Source organism: Lagenorhynchus albirostris, chromosome 4, assembly GCF_949774975.1.
Source record: "Lagenorhynchus albirostris chromosome 4, mLagAlb1.1, whole genome shotgun sequence".
In the NCBI taxonomy this organism is placed as follows: Eukaryota; Metazoa; Chordata; class Mammalia; order Artiodactyla; family Delphinidae; genus Lagenorhynchus; species Lagenorhynchus albirostris.
In genome coordinates this window covers 93,400,347-93,419,979 of record NC_083098.1, presented here as the reverse complement: position 1 = coordinate 93,419,979, position 19,633 = coordinate 93,400,347, and the positions used below count along the sequence as shown (strand labels likewise).

At 33.9% G+C, this 19,633-nt stretch overlaps 1 pseudogene; it reads left to right on the top strand.

Annotated features, from left to right (window-relative positions):
* Positions 1-9,770: 9,770 nt before the first annotated feature.
* LOC132519397 (zinc finger protein 396-like) lies at positions 9,771-10,791 on the top strand (annotated as a pseudogene).
* Positions 10,792-19,633: the final 8,842 nt, after the last annotated feature.

Genomic DNA, 19,633 nt, shown 5'->3' with positions numbered 1-19,633 from the left:
AAAAAAAGTTCTCTCCCCTGCTTTGAGTGTAGTGTGTGTGTGTGTGTGTGTGTGTGTGTGTGTGTGTGTGTGTGTGTGTAAATGTTGGTATATATTTAGCTGCAAAGTAAACTGAAAAGGTAGGAGGTTGTGATTCCTCCATTTAGATGGACACCCTTTCTGAATTCCCTGCCTTTCAATCCCATGCCTTTTTCTAACCTCTGCTGAAACAAGTCTGCTGTGCCTCTCTGGTTCACTTTCTCTAGAGAATTTACTTCTGGTCTTTGGCTGGGAAGTTGCTAAATGAGTTGAGTGCGTGGGGAGGGCATAATAATAGTTGGCTGTATAAGATAGAAGAGCAGCAGATCAGGGTTTTTCCACAGCTTACTTGACTTTCCCACTGTTCAGAATACAAAGTTTCAACTGATCTTTCTGCTTTTAAACTAGTATCCTCCCTCTGCCGTCTCTGGGGCCTGGTTTGTATAAAAGCTGAGCTTCTAAAGAGGTCTTGTGGGGCGATTTGACAGAGTCCATGCTGTTTTCTTCCTCTTCAGTCAGTTAAATTATATCTTTCTTCACATTCTTAAGTAGGTTATCATTCTTGTATTTGAATTACTTATTTAAAAAAAATACAAAGTATTTTGTCTGATGTGATTATTGCTATTGATGTCTAATGCCTTTTTCATCTTTAAGTACCTTTTCAGTGGGTTTTAGAAAGGATAAATGGACAATATTCATGTTCAAGTGAGAGGTTTTAGCTGTTATTGTTCATTTTTGCTCTATGCTCTTGAGATTTTTTAGTAAATTTGACCAGTTAACTATAGTAAACCAAAAATAATAATAATAATAATCATCATCATCACTTTATTTTCCTGGTTGAACATTCATTCAAACTTCTCTGTTGGGTTTCTTCTGAAAGTGTTTCCAGTTATTTTTTCTTCTATAATATCATTTTATAAGCAACAAGTAGGTTATTAGAAAAATAATCCAATATTTATCACTATTCAGTATTTTTTATTTAATATAAAAAACTACCAAGAGCAATGTAAGAATCTTCTCATAATATTTTTATCACTCACTATCTTTTAATTAAATGAAAAGTTGAATGCTGACCTAGAAACCAGTTTAATAATACTCTACAAATGAATACTCTAAAAATACTACCAAATAATTGGTGATGGGAAATTATCTGATAATTCTTAACCTCTGTTCTTATATTTATTTCAGTTCTCAGATTAGTTCGGTATTATTTGCCATATCATGTGGTTTTTAGTTATGCTATTTTTGCTGATTACAGAAAATTTTGCTTCAGAAGTCATCATATGAACAGCTAAGAATTGTTCCAGTATCGTAAGAAAAAAAGTAGCTTAATATCAGTTAACAAAAACTGAAAATTATTTGGATGAGATACTTACTTGTATTAAAATGAACATTACCAAACATTTTTATGTAATAGTTCCCTTTATTTACCTATTTAATATGTAGTTCTTCTAACAACAACACTGACCACAAAAATATTGTAGGATACATTTGAGGGATTTTTATGGACAAAGTAAGTGAAAATTTTGTGGGTCCAGGTACTTGAGTTATTTAAAAACTTTCTCTCCACCCCAAGGAATTGTAAACCTGGCTCACATGCACTTCAATTGCTCACACATAATTGAAAAAGTATAATTGCCTTTGTATTAGGCCAGAACTTACAAATTTTTATAGTAAAATATCACTATTGTTGCATTTTCTCTACTCTTCTAAGTCAAAATCTAGTTTAAATTTGATTCTTTGGAAATAAATAGTAGAGGTTAAAATAAGAAATCATCTGTATCAGAACCAGAAATGATGAATTATGTCAAAAGTTAAAATATAGTATAGAGATAAGTGGCAAAAAAATTCAATATGTAAGAGTTGTACCATGGTAAGGAAGGAAATAGAAGGATATAATTCATATACTGTATAACTCACAGTTTATATAATTCAGTATTTTCAGTAAATTCACAGGATATTCAACCATCACCACAATTAAATGTTATAACATTTTCATTCCCCTTAAGAAATCTTGGGACACTTAGCAGTCAATCTCCATTTCCTCTCTTCCCCACTTTGACTTCGGTCCTAAGCAACCACTAATATACTTCTCATATCTGTAAATTTGCCTATTCTGAGCAAATTTCTAGGGACTTTGAAAGATTTTTTAAAAATTATAATTTTACTGGTTAAATTGTTGCTTTGCGGTGGCGAGAGTTAACTGAGATACTTACACGGTGATTCTGTAAGTAAGTCCTGTTCCCTCCAGTTGTTGTGACTCACTTTTATTAAATATTTTCATTCAAATCATGTTATATTTAAAATAATTTCAATACAAAGTTTGAATATGTATTTTAGAAGATAGCAAAACAATCATTTTCTTCTGTTATAGACAGGAATGAAAGGCATCCCAAAGATATCCATGATTGCCAGAACCTGTGACTTCTGTATCTTTCCTGGCAAATTAAGGTTACAGATGAAATTAAGGTTACTGATCAGCTGACCTTAAAATAAGGAGATTATCCCAGGTAATCTGGGTTAGTTCAATGTAATGACAGAAGCCTTAAATGTGAGAGAGGGAGGCAGAAGAAGAGCCTGTGTAGGAGTAGTATTGTAAAAGAAAGACTTGAATGGTCCTTGTGGGCTTTTAAGATGAAATGAGATCATGAATTAAGGAATGTGAGAAATACTCAGAAACTGTAAAAGGCAAGGAAACAGATTCCCCTCTGGAGCCTCTAAAAAGGAATGAAGCCCTAGTGACATCTTTTTTTTCTTTTTTTTAACATCTTTATTGGAGTATAATTGCTTTTCAATGGTGTGTTAGTTTCTGCTTTATAACAAAGTGAATCAGCTATACATACACATATATCCTCATATCTCCTCCCTCTTGTGTCTCCCTCCCACCCTCCCTATCCCACCCCTCTAGGTGGTCACAAAACACTGAGCTGATCTCCCTAGGCTATGCGGCTGCTTCCCACTAGCTATCTATTTTACGTTTGCTAGTGTAGAGTGGCTTACTGACATCTTAATTTTAACATGATGAAACCTATTTTGAACTTCTGAAAGCCAGATCTATGCTACTTTAAGCTACCAGTTCATGCTACTATGTCACAGCTGCAATAGGAATTTAATATATTTTCCGTCTCCTGAAAACACTAGTTCATTTTGGGACAGCAACAAAAAAACCTTATAAAGTCAGAAATCATAAAATAAAATGACCCAAAATCTTTAAATTAAGAGAAACTTTGTTTAACAATTTGATATCTGTGAGATGGATTGTGTTTCAGGGTTGGACAAGTCTTTCATTTTATAAATATAAGTATATATGTATTTATAGCACATAATCCAAAATTAGAGCTAATTCTTCTAATAAAACTTTTTATGCACACAGGTATATGGGAAAAGCAAAGATCCTAAACATCACATCTTTTGCTGAATTCTTGAAATATTTTCAGAGAATGCTAATTGTCCATGTGCTATAATCTAATAATTGTATGAAATGTCTGACATAAAATAAAAACAATAAAGTTGAATATGTAAGAGAGACAAGAAGTAGCAGGAAGGAAGCTAAAACAAAAGGAAATATTTAATCTACGGTTTAGTTGTTGTACTTGAAACAGAATGTATGTGGAACCTGAGAGCTATGGATAAAAATATATTTATTTTTAAAAATCTCAGGAAGTAAACAGTTATTTTAGGGTTATCATTATTTTTCTTACATGAAAATTTGGCATTTTATAAGAAATCCAGAAATACAAATTCAAATTTCAAGAAAAATTATTGTATTCCATGATACTTTGTATTCACCAGATATACAGGTTCTTCAAAAATACATCAGATGTTAATGATTATCTCCAATAAGAGATGACTTTCCTGAATATAAACACAATGTAAGTATATCAGTCAGAGCCACTGAGCATAGGAAAGTGACCTAACGCTGAACAGACGGGCAGATTCTGGAGATAATCAAAACAACCCTGATTCAGATTATGGCTCAGTAATTTACAACGGTGTTCTTATTAAAATTATTTAATCACTTCCCACTCTAAGGCTTGCTCTGGAGTTTCTCCTTTGCATATTTACTATGGAATACTGTGATAGAATAAGGTGACAAGCTGAGTAAGAATATAGTATTTTAAATTATAAAATTGATATTATATATCAGTTCACATCTTTTCTTCTCAGTTTTGTGGAATATAACCCATTCAGAGCATGGAATTGGGGTTCTAGGACATATTGGTGTTCTTTTAGCAGTTATTTTCATCTCTGGGAATTCTTTTGTTAATAGTCCATTTTCTCTTTTCAGGTAACAACAACAAATGGACATATTATTATTGAATAGCTCTACTCTCTTTGTCATCCATTAATTGTGGAACATTGTTCTAATTGTGGTTATTACAATTTTTTCCACCTTACTGTCAGAACAGAGATTAAAATAAAATTTTCACTGTTGTTCTTAAACTTCTGTAACCCTTAGTTTTTCTGAGACTTGTGCTTCTTTTAGTTATGCTTAGTTCTTATTTCCATCTTTTATACATTTCACTTAAGTTTATAAAAGTTGTAGTTGTTGGAGAACACCCTGGCCTCTTATGCTAATGTTTTAGGCACCTCCTCTTCTTTTCCAATATAAAAGCAAATTATAATTGCATAACCAGAATTTTTTTTGAGAGCTTTGCAACACTCTTGAGTTACTTTCTTTCTTCCAGTCTCAAAATATGGAATGGCCCAATAGTCTCTCTGGGTCATATTTCTTTATATTACCTTCAGATTTGTCTCTTCCTATTACTTTCTTTCCTAATGACCATAATAAGCATGCAAATTTTCTACAAACACTTCAAAAACTAATTCAACTGTAAACTTTAATTTTTCTAGATGGTAGTCTTCTCTTTGGCCAATGTGTTTTATTTTCCACTTATGATCATCTTGACACTCATTTTGATTCATTTTCCATATTCAAATTATTATTAAAAAAGGTGTCCTTTTTACATTGCTTCCTGTTTCCATCTCAGAACTATATATTCTGTAATTAAAGAAGCATGATGATCTATTTTCATCCCAAAATAAGGCCAGATATAATTATGCATTTGGGCCACTTCTACCTTTGTCTACCAGTGGTGTTAGAAGATATTGATAAATCATGTTATTTGAGTCTCACATTGATGTCTTTGTTATCATGCCTTCTTCATATATGTTGACTAATATATATATATATATATATTTTGTATCACTAGTTTATATACTACAATGTGAAAGGGATCATATGGTAATCCTTTGAACTTGTAGACCACACACACTGTGATTCTGATTTAGTAATTCTGAGGGAGTTCTCAGGGATATTTCTTAGCAGCATCTCAAACAATTATGATGAAGGAGGCTTTAGAGCCACATTGGGAAACTGTGCCCTATAATTTTTAAACAAAGGTACATTATGGATTCCTGACACTAAAACCTGCTCATTTGATTAGACTTCTAAAATGACTTATTTTATATTGTGTTATTTTCTCTCCTGTGATAGTGATTTTTCTTTGTTTGAATTTTTTTGGCCAAGAAAAGTGTAAAAAAAAGAAAAAAAAGGTGGGATGTAAGATGGTATTATAATGAGAATAGGAATGTAAGGCAATAAATAAATGCCACCTATTATCAACATTTTAACACCAAATAAGAAGAAAATCAAATCAATATACAGCATATTATTTTAGAGCTAAATGTTTTGACATTGTCATCTTTAATCTTTTCAAAAAGTTTTTGTGTAGTACAGACCAGTAAAATTTTATCATAGTCAACTACAGTCACTAACCAACATTGAAATCACTGCCCTTAAAAATGGTAAGTTTATCATACATATTTTGGTTTTAATCACACAAGCTAACTTTATTTCCAACACTTGGATATTTTGCTATTATCTTCCATTATTCTATTTACTGACTTAGTTTCTAATTTCAGTAATCTGTGTTTTCCCTAGTTCTTTTTTTCTGTGTGTGCTGCTGGTTAACACTCTCAAACATCATTGATTTAACTCAGTACAATTTTTTAATCCTTTCAAGGGAAATTTTGAAACATATATCACATTTTTAAATGCACAAACCTGACACAGCATTTCACCACTAGAAATTTGCTCTACAGATATATTGTCAAATATAAGCTGATATTTATATAATATATAAACAAAAATATTGATCACAGCACAGTTTGTAATAGTAAAAAACTGATAACACTCCAAATGTCCATTAATAGATGACTGGCTTTACAAATCATGTTACATGTATAAAATAGAATAATACCCAACTGATAAATCAATTAAATAATAATGTATGTGCTACTAGCACCCAGATTAACAGTCAAATCATGGAAATGATAAACTGATAATGAGCTTGACATGGCAGACCTTCATAAAGTGGAGGATGTTCATAAGGGGAAGGTGTCCATGAAGTTTGGCATGGGAGGTTATAAAAAATGTACTCATTATTAGTTTACAACTTTTTGACCAGAACACATACTTTGTTCATCTGAATGATATAATCTTGATTTAATGAAAGCCTTATCAAAAATCATCTTTATCTCTATCAACTCTTTTGTCCTCCACACATATTTTCAAGTGCCTACTAATGTCTCACAGATCTTTCAAATCAAATATGTCCCACACTGCACTCATCATATTCCCTGTATTGAACTCTCCAGATTATCACTAGGGAATCTGTTAATAAAGCAAAACTTAAACTTGTTGTAGTAAGGGAGAACATGACCTTGACAGGATCTTAGCTTGGGAGCTAACTAGGATTGCACAAAATCTGAAGAAAATCTTTTATTTGGTAAATGGGCTGTTTGCTCATGTGAACAGATTCTTATCATTAATAAATTTGTCTGTAGGAATTTGCTAAAACAATTGGTGGAAATTCCTACAGGTCCCTAGTTCTTTATTGCTTTCTTTAATTTGTTTATGGTGAATATGGGAAAAGTTGTTAGAAAATGACCCCTCAGCTGGAACAAATAAGAAATTTGATATTTGGATAACATGAGCACTTTCTTCCAGCTATTAGAGTTCACATTACACATCTCACATAAGCCTAGGATTATAGAATTGGCTTTGAACACTAGAACAGCTGAATCAAACAGAGCCTGAATGAAGAGATTCAGATGAATTCTGCCAGGAATAGGGCAAGTATAACTTACATACATTCATAAATGACCATACAATATCCTGTTCATTTTATAAATGTTTATGGCCTTATTAATCTTTTGTTGTTCTCAAAGGATATTTTTATCCTTTGAGAAAAATAAATATGCACACAGAACAATAATACATATAAAGATATTTTTGGACAAATTCTGATTTAACCTCAAGTATGGTTGGATTGTTGTGGATATTTTTACTCTCAATCATAATAATTGATATATATGTCACATTTTTGTAAATTTCTAATAATTAAGTTACAGTTATAAATGTTCCCCAAAACACTATTAAATTCCAAGGTTTCAATTCTAAAGAAGTCATTTCTTGTAAATATAATTTTATTTCCCTATGAAAATGGGGAGTTTGATTATATCTATATAAAATTAATATGCAAATTTTGAGTATTAAAAGAAAAAAAGACTTCTTTATTAACTCATTTATGAATTCATTTAGTCCTTCATATGCTTCTAACTGTTGTTCCCTTCTAAACCCTCTCAGTCATGACTGTCAAACACCTTCATCCTTCAAATCTCAAGTTAACCTCCCTCCGATAAGGCATTTCTTCATCATTATATACCTAATAATATCTTCTTACTCTTCCATACATGTATTAAATCCAATGCAGTGTGCCACTGTAGAATTATCATACATATTATAATTACTGTGTTTCATGTGTACAAACTTTGTAACTTGGGACTATGTCATTTCATCTTTACATTTCCATAGACTAGCACATCAGAAACTACTACAGAAATGAATAAAGTAAGTTTACGGTTAAATCAAGTTGCATGATGATACAATTTAATTTAGTACAAAATAAACTAAGAAGTCTTTATAAGAACAAATTAATTATCCTCACTTGTTTAGAAACTTGGACAAGGTACATCACAGGATAAGGTGCAAGAAAAATTTCAGGGGGAAAATATTTATCTATTATTTTCACAAACATCTAAAAAACAAGACCATCTGGTATAAAGAAGAATTCCAGCCAAAAAAATTGGTTTGACAACTTTGACATAAAAGCTACTTATTCTCAATGCCAATTTCTCATGTCTTGCCAGTTCAAAATCACATCTCTCTGAGAATAGCATTTAGTTTCATTGGAATCTGATATACAAAATAGACCATTTTACCACATCAGGAATTACTGTGAATATATTTATTCAAGGTGCCAAACTGTATTGCAGACCAGTCCACAGTACAACTTGCCAAACAGATTTGAATGATACAAGCTAATAACTAGGAAAGAGTATCAACTAGTAGAATCTGTGACTCAGGTACAGAGCAAATAGCACCAGCTGACACTAGGAATTAATCAGCATCCAATGTCTTAATAAGGGTGTTGTCATTATTTCCTGTAAAAAAATTATTTTCTCTTTCCATGATGACTTAGGGGAGTTAGAAAAGAAGCTTTCTGGAAAAAAGAGATCAGTATGTGTGGTCTATAATATTTAGCCTTTATGTTACCTAAGAACATCACCCTCATATAGCCAGAAACTGAAAATGACTAAGCCATTCTGTATTATTTTACAGACATCATTTGATATCTTTCTAACAATAACACGGTGATATAAATCATTGGTACTAATAGTTCTTCAATACAAAAATCAATGACCTTATTTTTGTCTTTTTCCTTTATACTCATGATGAATGAAGTCTAAAATAGAAAAAAAAAGCAATTACTTCTTGTTTTAAGAGGAAAAGGTCTCATTCTATGACTTCCACATCCTTGACACAGATAACAATAGCAATCTAGGAGTAGTTAAGAAAATGTAGACAAGAATGCTCAGGGCTACAGAGAGGTGGATTCCAAGAGAATGACATTATTAACATTTCAGATGTATAAATTGTCCCACTCATCTGCAAAAGGAGCCACTACTCTCTGTTCTACATTAAGCAGCTAGAAATAATGGTTCTTAGAACAGAAAAAAATAAAGCAAAATATAGCTCTGTTTTAATTTGTTATTCATCGACCTCTGGTCGGTCAAAAAGCTACATGTTCTGGTTCATATATACTTAAAATTTTATTCATAATTATGAAAGTTATCACATTTTACAATCATTTGTATGTCATAGAATACTTTCATATAAGTTATGTGAAGCTATCAAACTGGAAATGAATAAGGATTTCTTTTACTATTGAACTTAGGTATAATGTATTTTATTTAGTTAGGATGCAGAATAATTCTGTTGTCTGGGTTAATTCAATAACAAACTTTTAAAGAAAACATTTGTTATTTTCTTCACTTTAGCCCAGTAAAAATTTCATCATTTAAAAATATAAATCCAACAAACTAGTGAACATAGAAAAAAAGAAGCAGACTCACAGATATAGAGAACAAACTAGCGATTACCAGAGGGGAGAGGGAAGGGGGAGGGACAACATAAGGGTAGAGGACTAAGAGGTACAAACTATTATGTATATATTCTCCTCGTGTGGTCTCGCGGAGTCGGGTCCCCATCCGGAAGCGGCACCATATGGTGGAGGAAGGTGTCCCAGGGCCGTCGGGTGCAGGCTCAGCAGAGGAGAAGTGTCATAAGGAGAGTTTCAACTTCTTGAAGATTAAAGCCTAGCAGTTCTGAGCTAGTCCCAGTCCAAATGTCTGCAAAATTGAGAGAGACATCAAAACTCCTTCCACAAACTTCAGCGGACCCTGACCGCATTCTGGTAATGAAGGTGGAAGAGGGAGGGCAGGCATGTAATATGGTCTCCAGCTGCCACTGAAGCAGCTACTACAGCTCAGAGACCTACCACCAGTAGTTCAGGCAGTTTGACTACCAGGAGTCACCTGGGCCACGGGAGGCTCTGAGCTGGCTCCATGAGCTGTGCTGTCAGTAGCTGAGGCCAGAGATGCACAGCAAGGAGCAGATGCTGGAGCTGCTTGTGCTGGAGCAGTTCCTGGCCATATTGCCTGAGGAGCTGCAGGCCTGCTTTCAAGAGAATTGACCATAGAGTGGAGAGGAAGCCATGGTGATGCTGGAGGAGCTGGAGAAAGTGCACAACAGGGCGGCTGAACAGGTCTTTCTTGGACGAAATGAAGACATGCTTGCAAAGAAGCTACCAACTTGTGAAATCACTCAGGAGACACCACGTAGCCAGCTTAAGCCCACAAAAAAGCAACTGCAGTGGGCATCAAAGGAGCTTCACACCTTAAGACAAAATGATAGAGACACCGGAACTATAAATGTGAAATCAGCTTCAAGGCGAAAGACTTCTTCAGGCAAAGAACTGCATTACAAAGTTTCTAACACTCTTCACATGAATGCTTCCCAGAGTTTCACCTTTAGAGGAACCTGTGAACAAGATAGAAAGTTTGAAAGAAGACAGGGAAACCGTCCTCAAAAAAAAACAACACAAGTGTGATGAATGTGGGAAATTCTTTAGGCAGAGCTCAGCCGTTAACCTACATCAGAGGATCTACAGTGGAGAGAAACCTTATACATGTGATGTGTGTGCAAAGGTTTTCAGCCGAAGTGCAATCCTGATTCAATATTGAAGAATCCACACTGGGGAGAAACCCTTCAAATGTCATGAATGTGGGAAAGCCTTTAGTCAGAGCTCGCATCTTTTCAGACATAGCAAGAAACATGCTGGAGGAAAAGTCCCATCAGTGTTGTGAGGGAGTCAAAGCATTTACTAAGAACTTTTTCAACAGGGGAGCAGACACAAGGCACCAATACTCCTTTAGTATATATCGGTAGTTTCAGTGGACACCAATTTCCTTTCAAAGGTTTTAAAAGCCACAGGAGAGAATGTAGAATATTTTCTGTCAGCATTGTTTGCTTTTCTGCTTTTCAGTACAGTATCAGTTCAGATGATTGAGATTCTAAAGCTTAAATTGGAATTTCATTCCTAGTGCAACTCTAAAAAGATACTCTCAGACATGTTCTACTGTTTCCATTATTAACACATATAATGAACTAGTATGTTCCTTTTTAGACAAGTACATTTTCCCTGTTGAGAAGGAGTGTGTGAGTTAGTATATAAGTTGGTATTCTCCATTTCATTACTTGCACATTGGACTTATTACACCAAAGATTAAATCAGTTTTTTTAAAAACTTTCCTGGGAATTCTCTGGCAGTCCAGTGGTTAGGACTCCATGCTTTCACTGCTGCATGCCTGGGTTCAATCTCTGATCAGGGAACTAATATTCTCCAAGTCACTTGGCATGGCCAAAAATAAGAATAATAAAATAAAATAAATTTCCTGTTTTATTTTCTGTTACCAGATTCAAAATATGAGAATGGGATTGAGGAGACCCAAAAGAATATGTACCTCAAGACCTAAGCTGAAATATCCAGGGTCATTGTTAAGAAGCAGGTGAGTAAAGGGACTTTACTCATCTCTTACAAAAACCTGAGAACCTACATACTGTTTTGTTTCAATTTTTAAAATTGAGGTATAGTTGATGTATAATATCATCTATACATACTGTTGATGATACTAAGTAATTTCCTGTGTAGGAAAAAAAATTATCTCCTTTACAATTTATATTGGAAATATCCCAGTAAAGCATTAAGATTTGCTTTACATGTCTTCAGGAAATATCCCAGTAAAGCATTAAGATTTGCTTTACATGTCTTCAGGAAGTGGTCTAAATATGATGAGTGTTCTAATAATTAACAGTTATCTGTGGGTGCTTATATAAAGTTGATGATCACCTTAACATAAAGAAATAAGGAAGATGAAGAAAAGACTGTCCAAACAAGACTGATGTTACCTGGTAAGTGCAGCACATAATGGAGAAGCGTACTTATCTGGAAATGGGAACCCTTAACAGCTGGTGACTATCCTTCAGAGTTCTTCATGGCCTCTGTTCTGGCATAAATCAGCTGTGAACATGTTTCAGGCATCACAGGACAACCTTTTCAGGGTCTTATGCATTCTTAGTAAATGAGTTTCTAGACAATTTATCATGATGTTAAGACCTTGGATTTTGATACTCTTGTACAAATGAGAAAATCACTAAAGTTCAATTTAAAGAGTCCATTGAGTTTAACCCACATTTAATTCAATCAGATTCTCTTGTTTAAAAAGTAAATGACTGGTATTTTTTTAAAGTATTCTGACAATATATAACATAATGTCCCCCTTTCCAGGGATCCTTAATAAAACTCTGTATGTATTACAAGAATACATGGATTGTCGTGTCTCCCATGGTGCCACCGTTACCCAATATGGAGGCAACCATGAGAAATGAAAGTCCTTAGAAGAAGAAGGGAAGATAGGCTTCATGGTGAACTTCTTTGTTCCTCATGAAGTGTAAACATTTCATTATCAGAAAATCCAGTCATATCTAGTGCTTGGAGTAACTCCTGAGACAAATGCGGGATTACATGCTCTGCTTAGTTAGAATATTGATAAATATTAGACTAGTAAGGGGAGAGGAGAATACAAATTTTAATTTTAGAATTTTCTGATAGTGATTATACTTTGTAGCTCTAGTAAATATGAATAAGTATTGAGTTTTGTACATTTTCATTTAATGAAAATGTAGGAGTCTTTTTATTTGGGTCTCATTCTTTTCATAATTAAAGAGAGGAACAAGCCATCTATTAAAGCAGCAAATGCCTCAAAAGATACATGTATTGTGAATTACTGCTTAATCATGGAAAGAGTTTTTTGGGTACTATGTGAATAAAATGACAGAATCTAAAAAAAAAAAAAAAACTCTTATGTATAAAATAAGCTATAAGTATATATTATACAGCACAGGGAACATAGCCAATATTTTATAATAACTATAAATGGAGATAACCTTCAAAAATTGTGAATCACTATATTGTACACCTGTAACATATAATATTGTATATCAATTATACTTCAATTAAAAAAATAAATTTAAAAAACTATATAAATTCATTCATCTCAATGAAAATGCCAATGAAATTTAATTACAATGCTCAGTACTCGTGTTATTCCTAAGAAAGAATAACTGTAATTACCACGCATTAATATATATGCAACTGCCTTGAAAAAGTGAAGTTATACGGTGGATAAAAATAATAATATTTAAATTTGTTTCCTGAACTCCCTTTCAATTATTAGGTAAAAAAGCCAAAATTGTGGGTCATTTCTGGATAGCTGTGTGCATTTAACTCTCATAGTTTTTCTCTACTTTTGAAGTCTATACTTAAAGCTTATGCTTTAGTCCTTGTAGCCTTAAGATCAGTCCTCTGACATTCTACGGTACATACACTAGGTTGAACTTCAATATTCTTCATGGTTTTCTTTGGATATCCTAGGGGGAGTAAAAAGATGTTTGGCTTTGGAGTCATTGAAATCTAGCTTTAAATCTCAGCTCTTTTAATTACTAAGTCTGTACTCTAGGGCAAGGTAATTAACTATCTGAAGTTTAACATAGTATGCAAAAGGCAGGGACTGATAACTATTGTGTACCCAGTTATATGTCCTTAAAAATATCTACATGAGTTACTTATATTTTTGGCCTTTTGACAATTTTTTTGATTCAAATGACTGGGTCTCTAGAGGAGTAATTCATAAGGTTGTCTAAAATTGTGTTCTTTTGAAAGAGGTAGAGAAACCTTTAACAGGAATACAACATTTATATTTGGATGCTTTTTTCAGGCAAATCTAGATATGGTCAATAATATTAATTAGAAGTTTAGATAGTTTTGATTATGTAAAATGTTAACAATATATCTGTTTCATGTCTAACCATTAACCATTCTCCTTTTCTCATCAGTTGTTCCATTTAGAATACTTCTGGTTGCAGATATCAGAAACTACTTTCAAATCAGTTTTTTAAAATAATGCAAACTTAATATATAAAACAAATTTTAACATTTAATTACTACTTGGGTAAGTCAACAATGTAATCAGGTGTGAGTTTTAGCCATGTTTCCTAGCTCAACGCTTTTTAATTTTTTTTTAAATTGAAATATTGTTGAATTAAAATGTTATGTTTGTTTCAGGTGTACAACATAGTGATTCAACATTTTTATAGATTATACTCCATTTAAAGTTATTATAAAATATTGGGTATACTCCCTGTGCTGAATATTACATCCTTGTAACTTATTTACTAGTATAGTAGTTAGTACCTCTTAATCCCCTTCCCCTGTCTTGTCCTTCCCTCCATCGCTTTACAACAGGTAACCATTAGTTTGCTCTGTACCTATAAGTCTGTTTCTGTTTTGCTTTCATTAATTTGTTTTATTTTTTAGGTTCCACATATAAGTGAAAACATAGAGTTTGATTTTCTGTCTGACTTATTTATAGCCTCCAAGTCCATCCATGTTGTTGTGAATGGCAAAATTTCATACTTTTATGGCTAATATTCCATTATGTGTGTGTGTATGTATGCATATATGTATGCATATATATATGTATAAAACATCTTTTTTTATCCATTCATCTGTTGATGGACACGTAATTGCTTCCTTATCTTGGCTACTGTAAATAATGCTGCTATGAACATTGGGGTGCATACATATTTTTTCCAATTAGTGCTTTTTTTCCTTTGGATATATATCCAGGAGTAGAAATGTTGTATCATCAAGCCTGTGATATTCTTCTCCTGTTTCTGTGCCCCCCTCTGGGTTGTGGGTCCCAATCAGATTGCTTCTTCTTCCTTCCTACCAGGTGCTATGTGGATCTTTTTTTTATAACCTTGGTTGTAGAAGAGCTGTTATGCAAGTTCCCAGGTAGATTTCAAAAAGAGTCACTCTGTATACTTAGTTGTATATTTAGTTGTAGTTTTGATGTGTTTGTGAGTGGAGGTGAGTCCAGTGTCCTCCTACTTGGCCATCTTGATCTCTGTTCAACAGCTAGTTTTGGATCCTTTCTTGGAAAACTCCCATCTTACTTCTGATAGATATCTTTCTGGTGTTTCCTAAGGCTACATGTTCACATATTCAAATCTAGCAGTAAAGAGATATTAAAGTTTCATAAATGTAATTGGATTTGTAATCATGGGATGGAGCATTTCAATTGGATTATGGCAATCAGTCACATTTTCGAACATGGACGGGAGGATTAATCTCAATAAAGCAGAATGTCTGGAAAATGTGAACTGTTATTAAGAGAAAGGCAGCCAATGAATATCAATCTCAGTCTGCTTCTTTAATCACCCAATTAAAAATAATACTTCTTATTATTTTTATCCCACCCACTTATTATCCCACTTACTATCCCACCTCCCACAGTTTTCTGACTTTGAAAGGTTCTACATTATTTCACTCAGTTGCTTTGGTTTACAGTTGCAAGTAGAAAAAAATCTCATCGACAAAGCCATATTTTCTTTGCTCTATGACCCCAATGGCCAGTTCTTTAGTGTGATTTTTTATTTAATCCTAAGAAGTTGCTAAAAGATTCAGTAGGTAGCCAGCAAACCCCAATGGTGTGAAATTGTCCTGCAAGATTGCTAATATTGTAGTCTGGGAATGCACATGATCTGTGTTACAAGATAGGTTAATTCATAGTTTATGAGTGGAAAAGATTTACTGATTCTTCTGCTCAGGAAGATCATCACTGCTTTCGCCAAGGAGGATAAAAGCAGTGTGTCAGGATACCATTTCAATTTAAACAAGTTCCATTCAAATACTCTCCCAGTGCAAGCAGGAAGATAAATTAATTACTGTAAAACCATACATAAACTCATATGATGGACTCTTAGCAAAATCTTCTGGACTAAGCCAAGATAAAAAGATTCATAAGAAAGTTGACTGCCTCAAGTACAGGATTACAATTAACACAGGAAGAATAGTAGAGGGAGGAGGATAATGTGGCAAATGGCATAGTAGATTGAGCAACCATGAGCTTATGCCAGAGAAGGAAAAGCCTGGCAAGCAGTATTTGACAGATGTTCTGAAAACCAAATGAACAAGTGTTAAGTTGACCTATGTTTTCCCTAGTAGTAAGGATCTTTGTAATTGAGATTAACAATGATCAAATATGGCTCTTCCTTGTGGACACACAGCTTGACTACATTTCCCAAACCCCTTTGATGTTAGGTGTAATCATGTCCTCCAGATCTAGCCAATGAAAGATAAAAGTTGCCTGACTCTCTCTCCCTTTTCCCCAAATAAACTTCCCATAAAAAGTTCTTCATGCTACTTCCTCTTTCTTCTGAATGGACAGAGAAAATGATGGTGAGGTAGAAAGTCACATGTTTAAGATGATAATACAGTCTTTATCCTGAGTCTCTGAATATGTGAAGCAGAACGCCTTATTTACCTGGATACTACCCAAGATTCTTATGTAAGCAAGAAATACATTTTTATTGCATAGAATAAGTTTGAATCTAATTGGCATTTTACCTAGCCTACATTAATTAATACATAAATCAGTATTAATATTTGGTTGTCATATGGTAGGCAATTATTAAAATATCAGAGACTAGAAGGAATTCTCATGACATACATTGATTTAAAACACTTTGTAACACTATGATTTCAGTAACTCAGAAGGCAAAGATTCTACCATTTCTGTAGTTCAAGGGTAAATGATGGAATAGGACCCACTGATATAGAATTTTAGTATGGGTTTACTGAATTGCTGCATTTAGCAGGGTTTTAACAAAAATAACTTAGCTAGATAAGAATTGGCTTTTTCAGAGCAGAGCTATAAAGGATTGAGTCAAGGAATTAACAGCTTTGCAGAAGCATAAAATTTAACTGCCCTTGGATCCCAAAACATAGAATAGAAAGTTTTCTATCCAGTCATATTGTTTTATATGGCCTCAAAGTTGAATGACTCCTATTAAAATGAGACAGACAATGAGGAAAAAGAGGCAATCATAAAAATAATTCTAAGAACTCTTTCCTGGAAATAAATTCAGTGGAAATTACTGGCATACGGTACTAAATGTAAGCAAAAAAGATCAGAAGCTTACTGAGTTGTTTTTGAGACAAACAATGAGCCTGATATTAAAAAAATCTGTGATGGTAAAAACCTGGGTAGTAAATAGAGTAAAACCGGTACAAGTTATTTCCTAATGGACCACTTAGAACGTGACCATACAAATTATGGACAAGAAAGTACTACCCAGAATATGGAGCCAGTGGACACAGAAGACCATGAACAAGCAAGATCCATATAGAGAGAAGATCCAAGGTATAAAAAAAAAAAATCTGGGTCACACAATGTTTTCTCAGCAGAATTGCATCACCTCTATGGATGAGTGACTATTATGTGTTTATTGTGATTACTTTTATAAATAAGAAATTTTATTATGCATCATCTTTTCTTGCTCTGCCATTATATATCAGAAGTGGGTAAATTGCAGGGAGAGATAATTTGCATTTTTATTTTATAAGTAAGCCTACTATAAAAGCCACATCATGGCAATATGGAAAGAACATGTTAATACCAGAAAACTCTGGTTTTTTTTAGATGAATGCAGTAATTGGATGGAACTAGTGAAGAGACTGAGTGTATTTTATCTGAATGCATGAAAAGAAGGGTACAAATGGATATCTGATGAATAGGAGTTTGCATTGTGGCAGACTGCTAACTTCATCTAAATCAGATTTCTCTTCGTCCTTGGTGCACAACTAAAATATACACATTTCAGATTCATTTGTAGTTAGGTGGAACTGAATTCTAAATAATAGAGTACGTTTCAGTTAGCTTTTGGTATATAACAAAGCACTCCTAAATTTAGTGGCTTAAAACAACCGTTTGTTTAGCTCATGATTCTATAAATTAATAATTTGGATGAGACTCAACTGTGAAGTTTTCTTGATTTTGCTGGGTTCACTCATTTATCTGTGGATCTCCTTCTGGAAGTTGTTTAGCTGTTATCTGGGGTAATGGGAAATTCTGAGCCATCTGTCTCTCATCATCCAACAGATTATCTGGGACTTCAGATAGCAGTGGAAGCAGGATCTTCCAAGAGAAGCAAGAGAAGGTAAACTCAAAGCTCACTCATTTTTTTCAGGTTTCTCCCTGTGTCCCTTGTTCAAAAAAATAAAACAAAATATAATCCAATAGCCAAGTCCAAATTTAAGATTCACAGAAATATAATTGACCTCATAATGGAAGAAGCTGATAATTCTCATTGCAAAGGGGATATGCAGACAGCAATGGGATGAATATGTGGTCACAGAAAATGAATAGCAATAATACATGCCACTTTCAGACCTACTCATTAAAACTTCTTATGTCCTTCCCATGGTCATTCTCCCTTCAATTAGCTGGATAGAGACAACTGCCTTGGGATATTAAATCTGGTCACAAATTCCTTGCCACTCTTTTCATCAGGATGAGAATCTCTGCTGGTCATGTGAGTTTCTTGGGTAAGTAAAATACAATTGCTATGGTGAGTTCCATTTCAAGGCCTAGCCTCTAGGAGTCCTGATAACTTCAACATTTACCCTCTTGGAACCCTGAGCTTCTATGTAAAGAATTTCATCTGCCTTATTGGAGAGACAATGTAGAGAAAGAGAAATTTCTGGCCAGTTTTCACCTGGTGCAGCAATCCCATCTGAGCTGTCAGACATTTGAATGTAGCCATCATGGATTTCTGGCTGGCCTTGAACTACTCTAGCTATTCCATCTGAGCTACTGGGCATGGGAATGAAAACCAAATTGAGGTTGCAGATGACAACAGTCACATGAGTGAGCTCAGATGAGACCAGCAGAAGAATCTACCAGGTGAATCCAGGGGCTATTGGTAAATTGTGAGAGTGTTTTTGTCTCTTTTTTTCAGCCCCTAAGTTTTGAGATAGTGTTTTATGTAGAAATAGATAACCAGAGCAAATATGGTGACCTTGGAAGATAATTGAAGATGGAAGAACCTCTACCTATTTGTGTGCCTAAATAAATTGATGATAAACTCTAGCCACACCCCAATGCTTATAGACCTAGAGACCCCCTAAGCGAGTTATGAAAGCAAAACTAAAATGTTATCCTATTGAGCCATTTCATATGTAGTTCTATTTTATTCTCCTGCAACTTAGTCTACTCTAAATAAGTCCCTACTGTTGATGGTCAGTCTATATTCCTAGATTCTGCTCAGCCATTGTCCATCCCATTCCAATATGCAGTTCACTTTCTGGTGATTTAGGACACCTCAAAATCTTCTTCTTCTCCAATAATATAGGTTATGAGGGTTTGAACACCTTATATGTTATTGGTATTATAAAGAAAAGTCTTACCTGTGACCAAAGTGGAACACATGGAATCATTGTGAAATTGCCTACTTAAATGGTACAGTGATAGAACACTTCACACTGTCACATCAAAATGGAACAGAGAAAAACTCAATTTGATTTGACACAAGAAAGACTGAAAACATTTACAGAGGCAAAGTCAAATAGAAATTCTGAAGCCTTAATTTCCATGGGAATAAAGCACTTTGGTATCACTTGGGCAATCTTCTTTACAAGAGCGATTATTCAAGCTACACATGACTATGCAGTATTCCAAGTAAACACCAGAAAATGGTCAAATCTACAAATGTTAGTTTATTCATGTAAAGACTAATATATCATTG